The sequence below is a fragment of the Geotrypetes seraphini genome, chromosome 18 (genome assembly GCF_902459505.1).
Source record: "Geotrypetes seraphini chromosome 18, aGeoSer1.1, whole genome shotgun sequence".
Taxonomy (NCBI): Eukaryota; Metazoa; Chordata; class Amphibia; order Gymnophiona; family Dermophiidae; genus Geotrypetes; species Geotrypetes seraphini.
Window position 1 is genome coordinate 21,371,598 of NC_047101.1, and position 17,351 is coordinate 21,388,948.

At 42.8% G+C, this 17,351-nt stretch overlaps 1 long non-coding RNA gene across 2 annotated transcripts in view; it reads right to left on the bottom strand.

Moving 5' to 3' along the window:
* LOC117351721 overlaps positions 1-17,351 on the bottom strand; it is a 110,970-nt gene that overhangs the window by 10,561 nt on the left and 83,058 nt on the right. For both annotated transcript variants that reach the window (XR_004537500.1, XR_004537499.1), the window contains exons 2-3: positions 14,743-14,874; positions 3,711-3,811 (exon numbers count right to left, since the gene is read on the bottom strand). This is a non-coding gene — a long non-coding RNA (uncharacterized LOC117351721). The remainder of the gene's footprint in view (positions 1-3,710; positions 3,812-14,742; positions 14,875-17,351) is intronic.

Below are 17,351 nucleotides of genomic sequence, written 5' to 3' on the forward strand. Positions count from 1 at the left end.
GATTAGGAGGGTAAGTAGGTGGATAAAATTCTTTGCAATGGGCAGGGGAGGGCTTCAATTGCTGGGAGGGTGTAGATGGGCTGGAGTAAGTCTTAACAGAGATTTCGGCAGTAGGAACCCAAACACAGTACAGGGTAAAGCTTTGGATTCTTGCCCAGAAATAGCTAAGAAGAAAAAAAATAAAAAAATAAAAATTGAATCAGGTTGGGCAGACTGGATGGACCATTTGGGTCTTTATCTGCCGTCATCTACTATGTTACTATGTTATGTTACAAACCCTAGCAGCCCATATTTCTATGGCAACATAGGGGACTCAACTACAACTGAGGTTTGTCTTTGGGCTGTAGCTTCATCAGCTCTTTGGAATTGCTCTGAAAGCAGATAGGAGCTCACCATCCAAGGCACACCCTCCCCTCCCCCTTCCTCCCAGTCTTCCCATGCTCAGACTCTTTAATATGCTTCTGGCTGAATAAAACTTCAAATCTTGCATTTCTCCGAGTGTTCCGCTATTGCCAATGTTTTCTTTGTTTTTGAGGACCATTTTCACAGTTTTTCTGAAATATCTGGTTTTTTAAACTTCAGTTGCAATATTCTTTTGCATCAGCTATACACCACTGTTTAAATATCGTGTAGATTGCATTTTCTAGGTCAACTGGGGAAAGTGTGTACCCCAGTAGTGAACAGGTAGATGAAATGATTCCAGGTGTAAATCCAACACGTTGGGGCTTATTTTCAAAAAAATATGCAGACGTCCCCCCAAAGTGGCATACACTGGGCACTTGGACATTTTAATCACAAAAACATCCAAGTGCAGGTGTTCAAAACTGAGGTTTTAGACGTCTTGCAGAGCATTCACCCTCCAGGACATCCAAAGGTTAAGGGGGGGACGTGTTAGAAGTATGTTTTTGGTGGGCTTGGATGTCTTGCAGGGATAATGAAACCTTTTTCAAGATGTTCAGGACATCATTTAGACCAGGGGTGCCTAATAGGTCGATCGCGATCGACCGGTAGCTCGCCAAGGCAAAGTGAGTCGATCCCAGGACTCACTTTGCCTTGGCAATCTAACGAGCCGATCAATCTTCCTCTCCCCAACGTCAATTCTGCCGTTGGAGAGGAAGTTCGGGCCAGCCAATCGCTGCCTGGCTGGGCGGAACTTCCTCTCCGACAGCAGAATTGACGTCGGGGAGAGGAAGATTGATCGCCCGAAGCAGAGAGAGCATGGTGCGGTGTCGGCGTCGGGGCCTGTTATCCATTGGTGGTGTTTGGGTCCCGTTCCCCGATGGCAGCGGCAGTGCCAGTGGCTTGGGGAAGGGCAGGCAGAAAGAAAGAAAGGGGGCAGGCAGGGAGACAGAAGGAAAGAAGAGAAACAGAAAAAAAGAAAGGGGGCATGAAGAGAGAAAGAAAGAAAGGTCAGGGAGAGAGGAAGAAAAAGTTGGGGGAGGGAATGAGGTGTGGAGGAGAGGAAGCATACAGGCTCAAAGAAAGATTGGATGCACAGTCAGAAGAAGAAAGTGCAACCAGAGACTCATGAAATCACCAGACAAGGTAGGAAAAATGATTTTATTTTAAATTTAGTGATCAAAATGTGTCTGAATTTATATCTGCTGTCTATATTTTACAATATGGTCCCCTTTTACTAAACCGCAATAGTGGTTTTTAGCGCAGGGAGCCTATGAGCGTCGAGAGCAGCGCTGGGCATTCAGCGCAGCTCCCTGCGCTAAAAAATGCTATTGTGGTTTAGTAAAAAGGGAGTGAGTGGGTATTTGTCTATTTTTGTATGGTTGTTACTGAGGTGACAGTGCATAGAGTCATCTGCTTTGACCTCTTTGAAAAAACCCCGGAATAGGAATGATAATTAACAATTCTATGCGTACAGTGTGCGTTGTGTTTTTTTAAAATTTTATTGTTGGTAGATCATTTTGACTTGGTCATTTTAAAAGTAGCTCGCGAGTCAAAAAAGTGTGGGCACCCCTGATTTAGACATTCGGAGTTAGATCTGTTTTCAAAGCATCTAAGTGTGTGGCACAGTGGTTAGAGCTACAGCCTCAGCACCCTGAGGTTGTGGGTTCAAATCCCATGCTGCTCCTTGTGACTCTGGGCAAGTCACTTTATCTCCCATTGCCCCAGGTACATTAGATAGAGTGTGAGCTCACCAGGACAAACTGAAGAAATTGACCCCAAAAATCCACAGAGAAAGAAGTCCAAAAGAACACTGTGGTATGGTGATGATCCTGAGATGGACTTTAATGAGTGTACAATAAAAATCCAAGTTCCAAATATACAGTAAAATAATTTACATAAAAAATAAATGATAATTCACATAAAACGTTTTTACTGTCTTGATTCCAGTAGCGGTCGTCTCTCCACATTCCAGTTTTTTCCACGTATTCATCATTTGAGGACTATTAGTGACCCCTGAAGAAGACATCCTGTCGAAACGCGGACCGTTTTGGGTCCAGCGCCATTAGTGGACTAGGTCCTTATGATTTGTATGTGGCTTTTTACTTCTTATGTGGATTATCATCTATTTTATATGTAAATTATTTTACTGTATATTTGGAACTTGGATTTTTACTGTACACTTGGAACTTTGATTCTCTCATTAAAGTCCATCTCAGGATCATCGCCAGCTCACCAGGACAGACAGGGGAAAAATGGTTCCTGAATGTAATAAGTAGAATATAAATACTAAAATAAATAAATAAGTACCAAAAAGGTACCCAAGCTGACAAGATGACCACTGGAGGAATGAAAGCATGTCCCCATACTCTCCCATTGGTCACTAACTTCATGCCTCCACCCAAAGATGTGAAAGAAACAGTACATACCAGTCTCTATGACAGCTATAGATATTACTATATTATAGATATAATAGAGCAAGCAGGTGTCTGGAGTAGCCTGGTGGGTGGGATCCAGGCCCAGATCTCATGCGACCCACTACATTTATAGTGGAAAGTGTGAGCCCACCAAAACCCACCCAAAACCTACTGTACTGTCATTTAGGTGACACCTGAAACCATAAAGGCTATTGGGGTGGTAGACAGGTGGGTATAGTAGGTTTTGGAGGAGTTTTGGAGGGCTCACCAAATACTTAGGGTTCCTTTTACAAAGGTGCGCTAGTGTTTTTAGCACACACACCGGATTAGCGCGCTCTAGCAAAAATATTACCACCTGCTTAAAAGGAGGCGGGAGCGGCTAGCACGCGGGGCAATTTATCGCATGCTATTTCACGCGTTAAGGCCCTAGCGCACCTTTGTAAAAGGCGCCCTAAGAGGGGATTCTGGCGCCCTTTAAGTGAAGTTCACAGCAGTGCTCCCTAAGGTGCCCCACTCCCCTGTTGGCATGTCTGTGTGGCCAGTCCATTAAGATGACCGTCCCTCCCCATGTACAAATAAGCTTGATTTGGGCATTTTGATTTTTGAAAACGGCCAAAAAAGTTAGACAACCTAGGAATCGCGGGCCGTCTTTTGCGTGTTAAATGTGCAGTGCTGCATACGCCTTCAGCACTACAGAAATGATCAGTATTAGCAGTAGTAGTTAAGGACCGGAAGGTCTAGGCGGGCCATTCCCCCCCCCCCCCCCCAAATAAAAAATAAAAAAAATTTTTGGACCTCTAGCGGTTTCGAAAATGGATGTCCCCCCTCCCCCACCCCCAACATTTGGACATCTTTCAGGAAATGTCCAAAGTTGAACATTTTATAGAAACTTACAAGCAATGGCCAAGAAGTCCGATTATCCATCACTGCTCCTCCGCAAGCAACATTGGCTTTCTTACTGTTAGCGGGATTCCGTGAATTCTGATATAAAATTCCTATAAAAATGGAATCAAAAATAAAATTACTGGGAGTTACTATCGACAAAGATCCCACTTTCCATGATCACATCAGCTCGGTAGCAAAAATTTGCTTTTTTAAACTTCGCCATATTCGTTCCCTAACTTCGATCCTAGACACAGATGCAATTAAAATTTTAATTCATTCTTTAGTTATTTCCCACCTTGATTATTGTAACTCTCTTTACAACGGACTCCCCCAAAAAGAAATCCGACACTTACAATGAATTCAAAACACAGCAATAAAACTCATCTATAAAACTGGCAAATTTGACCGTGTCACTCCACTTTTGAAGGAAGCACACTATTACACACCGTATCACCTATAAAACCATCCTGCTGACCTTTAAAATAAAACTTTCCCACCAGCCTTTATATCTCGATAAGCTTCTCATCCCTCAGTGCCCAACACGTCTACTGAGGTCAGCAGATCAGAAACTCTTGTTGATTCCTTCCATAAAAGATTTCTTTTACACTAGAAAAATAAATTTCACAGTAGTCGCTCCAGCGTTGTGGAATGCTCTGCCACAGCACCTCCGATTCGAACAACAACTTGATAAATTCAAGATAAGCCTGAAGACTTTTTTATTTAGCGACGCCTTTTCCTGTGCTTAGAGCATTTTTTTCTCTCTCTCTTTCTTCTCTTTTTCCTTCTTTTCTTCTTCAACCAACCGCTTTTATAAAGCGATCCCACCCCGTATGTTTTACCCTCTTCCCTCTTTCTCCTTTCTTCTTCTAATATGTAACTTCCCCCCCCCCCTTCCCTTTTTCCCTCACTTTCAAGTCTGTCCAGTTAACGTCCTTGGTGTACACTTTCATTATTTTTTAAATTATTTATCTCTTTTTAAATTTTATTGTAAACCGGCCAGATACTTGTTGATGGTCGGTATATTAAAAGTCAATAAACTTGAAACTTACTTGCACATTGTGCTTGCTACACTGGAAACCTTATTTATCTAACCTCCTTCCTCCTTCCCTAACACTCGTTTCACACTCTACCGTCATCCCAGGCTAATTTGATGGCTGAATCTTCCTCAGCCAAGCTCAGGCTGGTCTCTTCCAGAGACATGGCCTTTTGCCGTGTGACTCTCTCCATTTGGAACTCCTTACCTGTCAAAGTTCTTTTGTGAAGTTTGAAGCACACCAAGCCTTCCGAGGAACGACTGAATTGGCAAGTCACTTTTCCCCTATCGCTCTTCTTCTTTCCACCTATACTCCTTAGTTTCTCGTCTCTTGTAGTTACTTTTCTGCCGCTTTCTTGCTACCACATTAAGGAGCCCTTTCACGGTTAATGCATGGAAATAGGCTAGAATTGCAATAGTCAAGATGGGACACAATTCATCACTTGGATAGCAGAATGTAGCTCAGGAAAAGATTTTTTTTTTTTTTTTTTAAGAGAATTTGTCTAATCTAGAATAGGTAAAAAAAACCCAACCCAATCAAGAACACCTGATCAGCCAAAGATAAGGTAGAATCAATAATAGCTCTGAGGCTCAGAGGAACAGGGCATGAAATTTGTATTTAAAATTTTTTTATTCCACTTAATCCTAAGCAGTTTACAACAAACATAGCATATCATGTTTCCCCCCTCCTATACAAAGCACACTAGTTGCCAATAGAACATAGAATAAGCTACAAAATCCTTCTACTCACATTCGAAACCTGTCTAAGTAATCAACCGGAATCCTATATAATAAAACGCTAGCCGCGCATGCGCACTCCTATCGGCGTGCTTCCATGATCAGTGGGTCTGTGGCCGCAGGAGTGCGCATGCGCAAATCCCCAGCACCTACCTACACTCGCCGGAAGGACTGAACCCCAGCGCTGGACATCCTGCTCTCCTGTCAGCTCCTCTCACGAGCCGCACCAGCGTCGGAGAAGGCTTCCGACGCTGGCGGGGATCGAGAGGAGCCGCGGTGACACCTCAAGGAGCGGGAAGGGAAGCGCCGAAAAAAGATTCCAGCCGCTACTTTCTTCGCGGTCCCGACTCCAAACGCCGATTCAAGCAGCATGTGCAGTACTCTACACACGCTGCTTCGGGGCCTTCTATTGGCCTGATTTGCTCTGCCACGTCTCTGATGATGCCCTAAGTCTTTTGGTTACCAATTTCCCCTTTTTGTCGTATGCCGTTTAGACCTTAACCCTGTTTTTGTAAATGTATGATGGTTTAATATTTTTATCATTGTACACCACTCAGAAGTCTGATTGAGCTGTTAAGAAATTTTAATAAAACTTGAAACTTGAGTTTCATCAATGACGGCAATGTCATAGACCAGGAATGGCAAGATAAACTTGGATATGTGAAAACTAAATACTGTTCCAATTTACACTTTCACAAGAAAGATGCAAGAAATGTCATGTGCAACGTGAACAGTGGAGCTTTGGTTTAAATAGGAAGTGTTTCAAAAAATGGAGGAAAAGCCTCAGACTGAAGCCCTCCCACCACCACAATGGTGGTCCAAGGTGGTTGGGTGATAACCTCACTGGCAAAAAACCTTTTGATCAGGAGATGCGTTCCGGCGTCCCGTTTAAAGTTTGATCGGATCGTGAAACGCTGGCCACCGTCGATGTACCGATCAACTAAAGATAAGTTGAAAGTTTCTTTCTTCTATCACCTTGCATAGACAGCCCTGCGTACGGTTTTTTACACTTTGGGAGTGCAATGGAGGTTTTTTGCCTGTTGAGGTTATCACCCAACCACCTTGGACCAAAGCAGCACTGTTCACTTTGCACATGACATTTCTTGCATCTTTCTTGTGAAAGTGTAGATTGGAATAGACCAGGAATGGTACATGCAAAATCCTTCCTAAAAACAATGTTTTGCTTACTGAAGTTTTTATACCAGTTTTTATCTCAAACTGCGTGCCTCCTGAGATTTCAGATGTGCCGCGGTATACTGGGGAGGAGGAGAGGCGCGGGTCCATTGATTGCCTACAGGACGTGCCTCGCATGGCGAAAGGAAGGTCCTGTAAGCAATCAGTGGGCACCTGTCCTCTCTGGCCCTTTTCCCTTCTGGCACCCCCCCGCCCCCCACTGGCGTCTCAGGGCCCACCTGGAGGGTCTTCACATGCACGCGGACATTGACATGATGATGTCACGCATGCGTGTGACATCATCACGGCAATATCTGTGCACTTCCAGGAGCCACGGCCACTACCTTTAGTGTGCTGTGGCTCGAGAAAGTTTGCGGGACACTGTTTTATACTAACAGATCAGATTCCCTGACGGAATCCTCAACTTTAAGAAAGCAGTAAAACATACCTCTTCACCTAACTCCCCTGCCCACAACCGATGGACCACAAATAAATATTTATTGGTACTAGAGCCTCAGTGTGAAAGGGTCTCCAAACTTTTTGCCATGAGGGCCACATTGGGTACTTCAGCACTTTTCAGCGGGCCGTAGTAAAAAAAAAAAAAAAAAAAAAAAAAAAGATAAATAACTCTAGATTTATGAGATTTATTGAAAGCAGAAAATTTTATAAACTAATTACAAAGTATGTGAGATTAAATTATCGTATATTACTGTCGATGAACAGTACCAGCAAATTCTCATATTTTCATCACAAATTATAATAAAACCATTAATGTCTGATGATGGAACTGTTTTTGTGATTTTAAAATCTTAATTAATGCATTTGAAATCTATCAACAACACCCCATGTGTTTGTTTGGTTTTTTTTGCAGATTCTCATTAGAAAATTAGTCCAATTGGCGCATTTCCACACAATTCTGCGGGCTGGATAAAATCATATCAGCCCACGGGCCGTACTTTGGAGACCCCTGTCAGTAGGTGTCGAGTTAGGATAAAAACTTATACTGTAACTATACCAAATTATAACCCATTAACGATATACAGTGTTACCTCGGAATCCGAACGCCCCAAAACTCGGATAACTTGGAATCCAAACTTTTTTAAAAATTAAATTTTGCCCCGGAATCCGAACGCTGCTTTGGAGTCCGAATGTACGTGAACTGCAAGCGTTGCCCAGCCCAAAGCTTTCCCTCTGACGCAACTTCCTGTTTCTGCCTGGGCAGTTTGCGTCAGAAGGAAGCCTTGGGCTGAGCACCGCTTGCCTTTGCCTTTGCCGATCTTGCTGCCTTTGCCGGCGGGGGCCCGATCTTGCTGTCTATGCCGGTGGGGAGCCCGATCTTGCTGTTTCTGCCACGTGGACCCGATCTTGCTGCCTCTGCCGGGGGGGACCCGATCTTGCTGCCTCTGTTAAATTTATTGGAAAATCTGAGTTTGTGGGACCAAGGAACGGATTAATCCAGTTTCTATTATTTTCTTTCTTTTTTTTTTAATTAATTCTTTATTCATTTTCAAAAATACATTAAGTGTTAAATATATTCATTCATATTAACAATCAATACATCACTTACAAACAATCATTGATATATTTCATAAATTCTTATCCCTTCCCCTTTCCCATCCCAGCAGAAAGCCTGAAGTCATAATGCCACTGTACAGATCCATGGTGAGACCTCATCTCGAGTATTGTGTTCAATTCTGGAGACCACACTACCGAAAAGATGTGTTGAGAATTGAGTCGGTTCAGCGAATGGCTACCAGGATGGTTTTGGGGCTCGGGGAACTCACGTATGAAGAAAGGTTGAGGAAACTGCGGATGTACTCACTGGAGGAGCGAAGAGAGAGAGGGGACATGATTGAGACCTTTAAGTATATTACTGGGCGTATAGAGGTGAAAGATGATATCTTCAGTCTTACAGGGCCCTCGGTAACCAGAGGACACTCGCTGAAAATCAGGGGAGGGAAATTTCAGGGTGATGCTAGGAAGTACTTCTTCACTGAAAGGGTGGTAGATCATTGGAACGAGCTGCCTCAGCGGGTGATTGAGGCCAGCAGCGTGTTAGATTTCAAGAGAAAATGGGATATTCATGTGGGATCTCTAGGAGAGTAAGAATCAGGGAGTGGGTCATTGGTATGGGCAGACTCGATGGGCTATGGCCCTTTTCTGCCGTCAGTTTCTATGTTTCTATGTTTCTATATAAAACATATAATAATAAACTTCCCCCCCTCCCTATACAGTTTCTATTATTTTCAATGGGAAAAATTGTCTTGGGAACTCAAACGTTTTGGAACACGAATGGGGTTCTGGAATAAGTTTGGATTCCAAGGTATCACTGTATTATGTATGTTAACCTGTAACCCATTCTGAGCTTTTTAGGAGGAACGAGATAGGAAATGAATGAAATAAATAAAACATCTGTTTTTATTCTGTCACAGCTGGAAATCTGTAAGCTTCATCCCCTCTTTTGCTTTGTTGTTGCTTTTCTAATTTCATTCCCTAGAGGTCTGAGTTTTTCCAGGCTTGGGGACAGACCCCTGGGAGGCAGAGACGTGGGCAGATAAATAAGAGCGGAAAATAGTAGTGAACTTCAACAGAGCTAAAGCACTTCTGGCCGGCTCATGCATTTCGGCTGGTCAAATAATCTGGAGAGCAAAATGGTTTTATATCCTGTCCTCCCAGGAGAGCTCAGAATGGGTTACCAGTTTGCATACATATTAAAGTGTATTTATACTAGTCGATGGCAAACATGGCATGGCAGGACATTGTCTGACAGAGATGGCAAAACATGGCAAAACATAACATGGCAAGCATGGTATGGTGAGACATAGCATGATGAGCATTGTATGACAAACATAGCATGGCAAACAGTATTATATATATAAGCATAGCATGGTAGACATAGTATACAAGTGTGGCTAGCCTAATATAGCATGACATGTAACATGGTCGAACCTAGCACAGTAGACATGAGATGGCAAATATTATATAGTGGGCATAGCATGAGAATGTAGCACAGTAGACAGTGTAGTATGGCATATATAGTATGAAAGATACAATGTATGAGTGAGAGAAAAGGTGACAGTATGACAAAATGTGGCAAAGCATTGCATGACAAAAACATGGTGTGGCCAGACATAGTAGATAGTATGGTGGGATCTTGCACAGTGGAAGCTATATATTATACCACAGGAGGTGACTAGGTGGCTAAGAGCATTATATGATGGGCAATATAAAGGCAACAGTTCATTGTACGGTGGGCGATGTACATTAGTGTGAGATTCGTGACAGCGGAAGGCTGGTGCTCTTCTTTGTAAGGTTTGGGAATTTGGGTAGGTGCACTCTCATAGAGGGCCAAGGGAAGAGGTGGGTTTTTATTGCCTTCCTGAAGTTCAGTAGACCTTCTAATGATCTTATGTGGGTAGGTAGCTTGTTCCAGAGGTATGGTAGGTAGTGTGTGTAAGATTTTATTCGGGTGGTCTCAAGGTGTCCCAAGGGGGTGTGTAATCGTTTTTCTTCTTGGGAGCGGAGCAGTAAATTCAGGGCGTAGGGTAGTAGTTTGGTGGCCATATATGCCGGTACCATGTCATGGAAGAGTTTGTAGGCCATTACTAGGCCTTTGAATATATGTTTGTCGATTGGCAGCCAGTGGACAACGTCGGGATGATCAGGTCTCATCTATGAAGATTCTTCAGAAGTCAAATGGCGGCATTTTGTACTTGTAGTCGATGGGTGCTTTTTGTAGTGAGCCCATTTAGGACAATGTTGCAATAGTCCATATGGGAGAGAACGAAAGCATATAGTAGTTGAGCAAAGTCTGGCTCTGAGAAGTATAATCTGATTTTCCGTAGCAGCCAAATCTTAAACGAGGGACTGAACTGCACTATATATAGCCCAGTGCAAGCAAAAGAAAGGATTTTCTTTCAAACTCCTATACTTCTTTCAAGATTAAGTGTGGGACTAGAGCTTCTGACTGTTTTCCAAGAAGGTGCAAACTGCAGTTTGTTTGCAAAGAAATGTGTTGTGTCAAATCTATCCATAGATTAAAGGTATACAGATGTATAATGTAAGATAGAAGCAGAGAAATTGCAAGCAAAACATTTGATTAAATTTGAACTTGATATGCAAGCAAAGTCTTGCAATACAAGTACATACAGTATACATGCATCACATCATCACAATTGAGCCAATGGTTCTTCTCTCTCTGACACTGCGGGAGTGTAGTGACTGTTCTAAACAAGCAAAGTCTTGCAATACGAGTACATATAGTATACACGCGTCACATCATCACAACGGAGCCGATGGTTATTCTCTCTCTGACTCTACGGTAGTGTAGTGACTGTTCTAAATGAGCAAGGTCTTGCTATACAAGTACGTATACAGTACTATTTTGTATTAAAGTTATTGGGTTGTGGAATGAGTTGTCCGTGTTTCCATTATTTCCTATGGGGAAATTTGCTTTTATATATGAGTGTTTTGGATTACATGCATGTTTCCGGAATGAATTATGCTCGTAAACCAAGGTTTGACTGTATAATCTTTGGGTTGTTTTGGATCAGTTTTTAGGGGGTATGGGAGACTGTTTTGTGATGGGATCACATACAATTGTATTTGATGGAAGTTGTTTAAAAACTTGAAATTGAAGGACCAGAAACCAGACTGGCTGAGTGTCCCCCAAGAACTGGGTTGCATTAGATGGAGGTTGATTTAAAAAAAAAAAATCAAATTAATCGAGGTCGAAGGACCAGAAACTGAGTGTGTTCAAGGACTGGGTTGAGAACCTCTGAATTAAAGTAAGTTTCTGTTATTTGGGCTTGTGGAGATGAAGAGAAATATATAGTTGTTTTCTCTTTAATTTTATTTAAATTTAAATGTTGTTTATTGTTCTGCTATTCTTTTGCCCTCATTTCTTATATAAAAACAAGTTTAAGTGTTTATGTTTATGTTATAATGTATAGGTAAAGTGCGCTCTGTGGACTTGAATCCCGAGCTGTTGCTTTAATAAAGAGACTTCAATGAAAGTCAAAGAAAAACTAAGAATCTCGGGTGACTCTGTCTGAAGGAATGGTCTCAGTCATTGGGATCTGATTTCCTCCTGACACAATGCCGATTCCAGGATCAGGGCTCACTCTAGACTTCTTGATAAGGCCAATGATGAAGGTGACGGTGAAGCCGAAGATCAGACTAACGCAACAGATGTAAAATGTCCAGCCGAGGTTCTTCAGCAAGGAGCTGTAACTTTGAGTCAACGTGGTGAGAAAAGCAGCCAATGCCCCAGCGCAAAACAAAACTAGAGAAGAAAAAAGAAAATGCTCAAAACTACATTTTTGTATAGAAGCATTCCAATGAAAGATATTTTCTGCCTAATTCTGGTTTCAGGATTAATGTATTGTGTAGAACTGTGATCCAGTAGTTTACTTTGAATAATCTTTGATGTTAGTACAAGTCCTGTCTGTTTTGTTTTATGTATGGTACTATTTGTATACCCGCAGTTGAGAAATTTTTTAAAATAAATAAATAAATAGAAAAAGTGACAGTCACATGACAGAATCCAAAATGCATTCCTTGGATTGTACCTGCTGGGGAATGAGCTAGAAAACAGGACTTTTTGGTTGCTGGCCTATAACTGCGCCATGACTACTAAGAACATAAGAATTGCCGCTGCGGGGTCAGACCAGTGGACCATTATGCCCAGCAGTCCACTCACGCGGCGGCCCTCTGATCAAAGACCAGCGCCCTAACTGAGACCAGCCCTACCTGCATACATTCTGGTTCAGCAGGAACTTGTCTAACTTTGTCTTGAATCCCTGGAGGGTGTTTTCCCCTATGACAGCCTCCTGAAGAGCGTTCCAGTTTTCTACCACTCTGGATGAAGAAGAACTTCCTTATGTTGGTACGGAATCTATCCCCTTTCAACTTTAGAGGGTGCCCTCTCGTTCTCCCTACCTTGGAGAGGGTGAACAACCTGTCTTTATCTACTAAGCTTATTCCCTTCATTATCTTGAATGTTTCAATCATGTCCCCTCTCAATCTCCTCTGTTCGAGGGAGAAGAGGCCCAGTTTCTCTGATCTTTCACTTTACGGCAACTCCTCCAGCCCCATAACCATCGTAGTCGCTCTTTTCTGGACCCTTGCGAGTAGTACCATGTCCTTCTTCATGTACTGCGACCAGTGCTGGACGCAGTACTCCAGGTGAGGGCACACCATGGCCCGGTACAGTGGCATGATAACCTTCTCTGATCTGTTCGAGATCCCCTTCTTTATCATTCCTAGCATGGTCTTTATCATTTCTTCCCCCATGGTATTAACATTTGTTCTTGGGGGGAGGGGGGTTTAGCAATTTTTGGAGTGTTTTTAATCTATGTTCAAGACTCACTTGGTGAATCCCTCCAGTCAGTTGTTCTAGCAATGGAGAGTTAATTGGGGCTTACCAGTGCTCGCCATGACCAAATTTTGATCTAGTTGGTATATGTAGGACACGTCAGCCCATGAGAACCAACAGTTTTCAAGTTCTTGAAGTCCTATAAAATGTTGATGTTAATTCTTTCAGAGATGATGGGATTAAACAGAACAATGCTGCATGATCAGCTCAGCTTCTACAGCAGGACTTCTCAAATCTGTCCTGGAGACCTCACTGCGAGTCAGGTTTTTTATGATCTCCACAATGACTGTGGGTGAGATAAATGAGCATACAATGGATTTCTAATGTATGTAAAAATGTCTCCTACATTTGGGCTGATATTCAAAACAAGTTATATTTCTAGTGGATGCTGGTAAATGTATAACTTGGTAATTTAAACAAACATAATTTCTACTATCCTTATACTTGTGGGATGGGTTTGGAGCAAATGAGAGCGTGAATGTGTAATGTTACTTTAAGCGTGCAAAGTTGCCTTAGAAATCACCTTCAATAGGAAGAATTTTTTTTCTGGAACGCATTGCCAGAGGTTGTGGTAAGAGCAGATAGCATAGTTGGTTTTAAGAAAGGTTTGGACAAATTCTTGGAGGAAAAGTCCATAGTCTGTAATTGAGAAAGACATGGGGGAAGCCACTGCTTGCCCCAAATTGGTAGCATAGAATGTTGCTACTCCTTGGGTTTTGGCCAGGTACTAGTAACCTGGATTGGCCACTGTGAGAACAGGCTTGATGGACCATTGGTATGACCTATTATGGCTGTTCTTATCCTCTTATATGTGCCAAGTAAGGACAATGAAGCCATTCTAACATCACTGATGAGGTTGGGTCTGAGGCATTATGACATCACAATCTCAGCTCTAGAAGGTTGCTCTCATTGGGGTTCCAGAATATTGCTAATCTTTGAGATGCTGGATAGGTGCTACTCCTTGGGTTTTGGCCAGGTACTAGGGACCTGGATTGGCCACCGAGAGAATGGGCTACTGGGCGTGATGGACCATTGTCTGGCCCAGTAAGGCTATTCTTATGTTCTTATTACAAAAACTAATCTTTAAGCCTGTTACATTAACGGGTGCTAGAGATTCCTCGGCTTCCTCCCCCTCCCTTTCCCCTACGCATCCCATCAACCCCCTTGTTTCCCTTTGCACAGTCTCCCTGCTTCATATGCTCCTTCTCCTGCGCGGGCCACCGGAGCAGAGAGGACTGGGTAGAGGGGGCTGCCAGAGGGGGCTGCCAGCCGGGGCCAGCGGAGAAGAGCTAGGCGGCTGGAGGAGTAGCAGCAGCCGCTGCCGATTGCAGCCTCCGTCCCGCCTTCGCCTCCCTGGATTTGCTAGAGCGGCCTGCAAGGTTCGCTACAGTGGCTGGCGAGCCTCAGCAGGCCGCTTTGAAGAGGACCGGCAGTGGGAGGGAGGAGTCGCTGGCACACGCGCTAGCCCGGGCGCCACTAGGACTCACGGATTTTTGACAGCGCATGCGCGCTTAGCCTTTTATTATTATGGATAATCTAAATACCTCTTTCTTATCAGGGAAGACTAATGTGAAAACATTTTTCTGTTTCACTTTACCATAAGCTCATGTGCTTTTATTCCCCTCCCCCCTCCTCCATCCTCTCTGTATACCTAACTACTTCATGCACATTCTTCTATTATGCATATCTGTATCCTTTTTGGTAAGCACTGGACCACCTACCTGCCATGGTGTTGAGTGCCAGGCTAGCGACAGCTTTTTTCCCCTCCAACAGCGCTGGCTTGATTGTGAACAAACTGAGAAAGGTCAACAAAGCCGAGGTTGTGAGGAACATCCAGGCCAGACTGCCAGGCCCTGTAAAAGGAGCATCCATTGAGCAGAGAGGTGATCATCATTTGCAAACATTTCGAAAAAAATGGTTCAGTATTCCAGCACATAAATCACAGTGGCTACCTTTCTCTCTGACTGCTTACTACAGGGAGCTCCGTTGGCTTCCATTTTAGGCCCGTGTGATGTTTAAACTGAGAACACTCTGTTCTAAAACCTTAAACGGTCAAGGGCCTGAGTACCTGTTAGAATTATTTGCATATTCACATCGAATCGTCCATTCCGTGATGCTGTTTTATTTGTTTTGAGGTTGCGTTTATAAGAAGTTCCAGCAACGCCTATTAGCTTTTCAGGCAGCTAGCTGGGATAAGGAATTTTGCTCTCTATTTGTTCTTGTATACATTACAGAAAGTTACTGAAATCATTCTGGTTCGTAAAATTTTTAGAGAATTGAACTGATGATGCTTACTCTAGTTCTATTTTGTGTGAACCGTATCGATCCATGAGGTCTTGCGGTCTAGAAATGTAATGTAATACTAAAGATATGCATAAGCATTTTTCAGTTTGTTCATGAATTTTTTTGGCCTTTTCTCATGATTTTTTTTACTTTTTTTTTTTTGGGGGGGGGTTGTTTCACACATTTGTGTTAATATAATTTTTTAAACGTACATTGGAACTTTCTAATGCACAATAATTGACTTTACATACAATTTTATGTGAACTAAGAGCCCGATACTCATCCATGGGAATGGCCCTAGGAACCTGACCAATCAGAGCCATAGGCCACTCCCAGTTCATCCCAGAATGCACTGGGAAGGAGGCATAAGATTCTGGTTGGCCCAGGTGCCTAAAGTCCCTTCTTTTGGAGGGGCTTAAGCACCTGGGTTAATCAGGGTCTTAGGCCCCACCCAAGTGCATCGCAGGATGCACCGGGAAGGGGAAGGCCTGCCATTCTGAAGCGGTGGGCCTGCTGAACAGAGGGAGTAGGCATCCCTCCAGCCCGCCTTGCTGATAAAAGTATGGGTTGTCTTTGGTGGGCTTTGGGGAGTGCCAGCAGAAGGGAGTGGGCGTCCATGTTTTAGGGGTTCCGGCAGGAGGGAGTAGGTATCCTTCCTGCCGTGGACAGTGGGAGGTGGGGTTTCGGGGTGGCAGCAGGAGGGAGTGGGCATTCCTCCTGTCAGCCAACTTGTGGTGGGGTTAGAGGAGTTCTGAGCTGTGGCCGCTCACCTGATTGTGGCAGGGAGATTTCCTTGTTGCAATCAGTTTAGCAGCCATGTCTATTTGAAATGTAGGCCTAGGGCTGCTTAAGTTTCAAGTTTCAAGTTTATTAAAATTTTTGATTAATCGCTTAATCTTACTTCAAAGCGATGAACATACATAAAAAGAAACAATTAAAATTACAATATTAAAAAAAATAAAACATTAATTTAAACTAAACAATATACAAACTTAACAAAACAAGAGTAAGGAGGAAAAGGGGAATTGAACAACAAAATTTTATAGAAAAGGAAGTCAGGCAAAAACAAAAGGTTGGGGATTAAAAAGAATAGTCAAATACAGCATTAATGAATTCAAGAGTAAGACTTATTGATCAAAAGTGTCTTTGAAAAGGAATGTTTTTAAATTGGTCTTGAATTTATCAATATTATGTTCTTCTCTTAAATAAATTGGCAGGGAGTTCCAAATTTGTGGAGCAGTAACAGAGAAGATAAATTGTCTTGCCTAAGGCCACTTCCGGGCAAGCCCAGGTGAGTTAAGCGTCCCTAGCACCTCCCTGTACCTGTAACTGATGTCTATAGTGTAGGCGGCCTGCCTTGGGTTGTTGTTTTTTTTTTTTTTTTTTTTTTTTTAAATGTGCGTCCCCCGATTGGCTGGTTAGACAGTGGTTGGACACCTACCGCTGCCTACAATCAGGACGCCATTTATAGAATTTGCCCCTTAGTCTAGTGATTTTCCACTTTTTTCATTCTGTTAGAAAAATATGGAACTAAAAAAGTGGAAAACCATTAGACTTTGTTTATAAACCTCAATGGAGACTGCCCCATCTTTGTTGGTCGGGCTGAGAACTTTTCAGCGGCCCTTGGTAAAGGATTTTCCCATTGTATGTTAATTGAAAGAAAAAAAAGCTCAATACATATTTACTTTTATACTAAATAGTTTGCACACTATAAAAAAATCCATCATCTATCATTATGCCATGTTTCTAAAGCTGACTTTCAAATGTATCTCAGGAAAATTGCCCTCTGCCATCAGCCTTAGAGGTTCATGCAAGTCAGATTTCTGTAGAAAGTTCTCACCCATCCAGAACGAAGTAGAAAAGCAGCTGGAAAAATCATCAACTGTGGAGCATTGCACAAATAATCCCTGCTTAATGCCATCGTCATGTATCAGCCAGCTGGGACCCAGGAGTGACACAGTGTAGAGAATAAACTCTATGACAATTAAAATCACAGTCACTGACACGGGATGTTTCATGTTGACTTGCTACAAACTCAACATTGCCT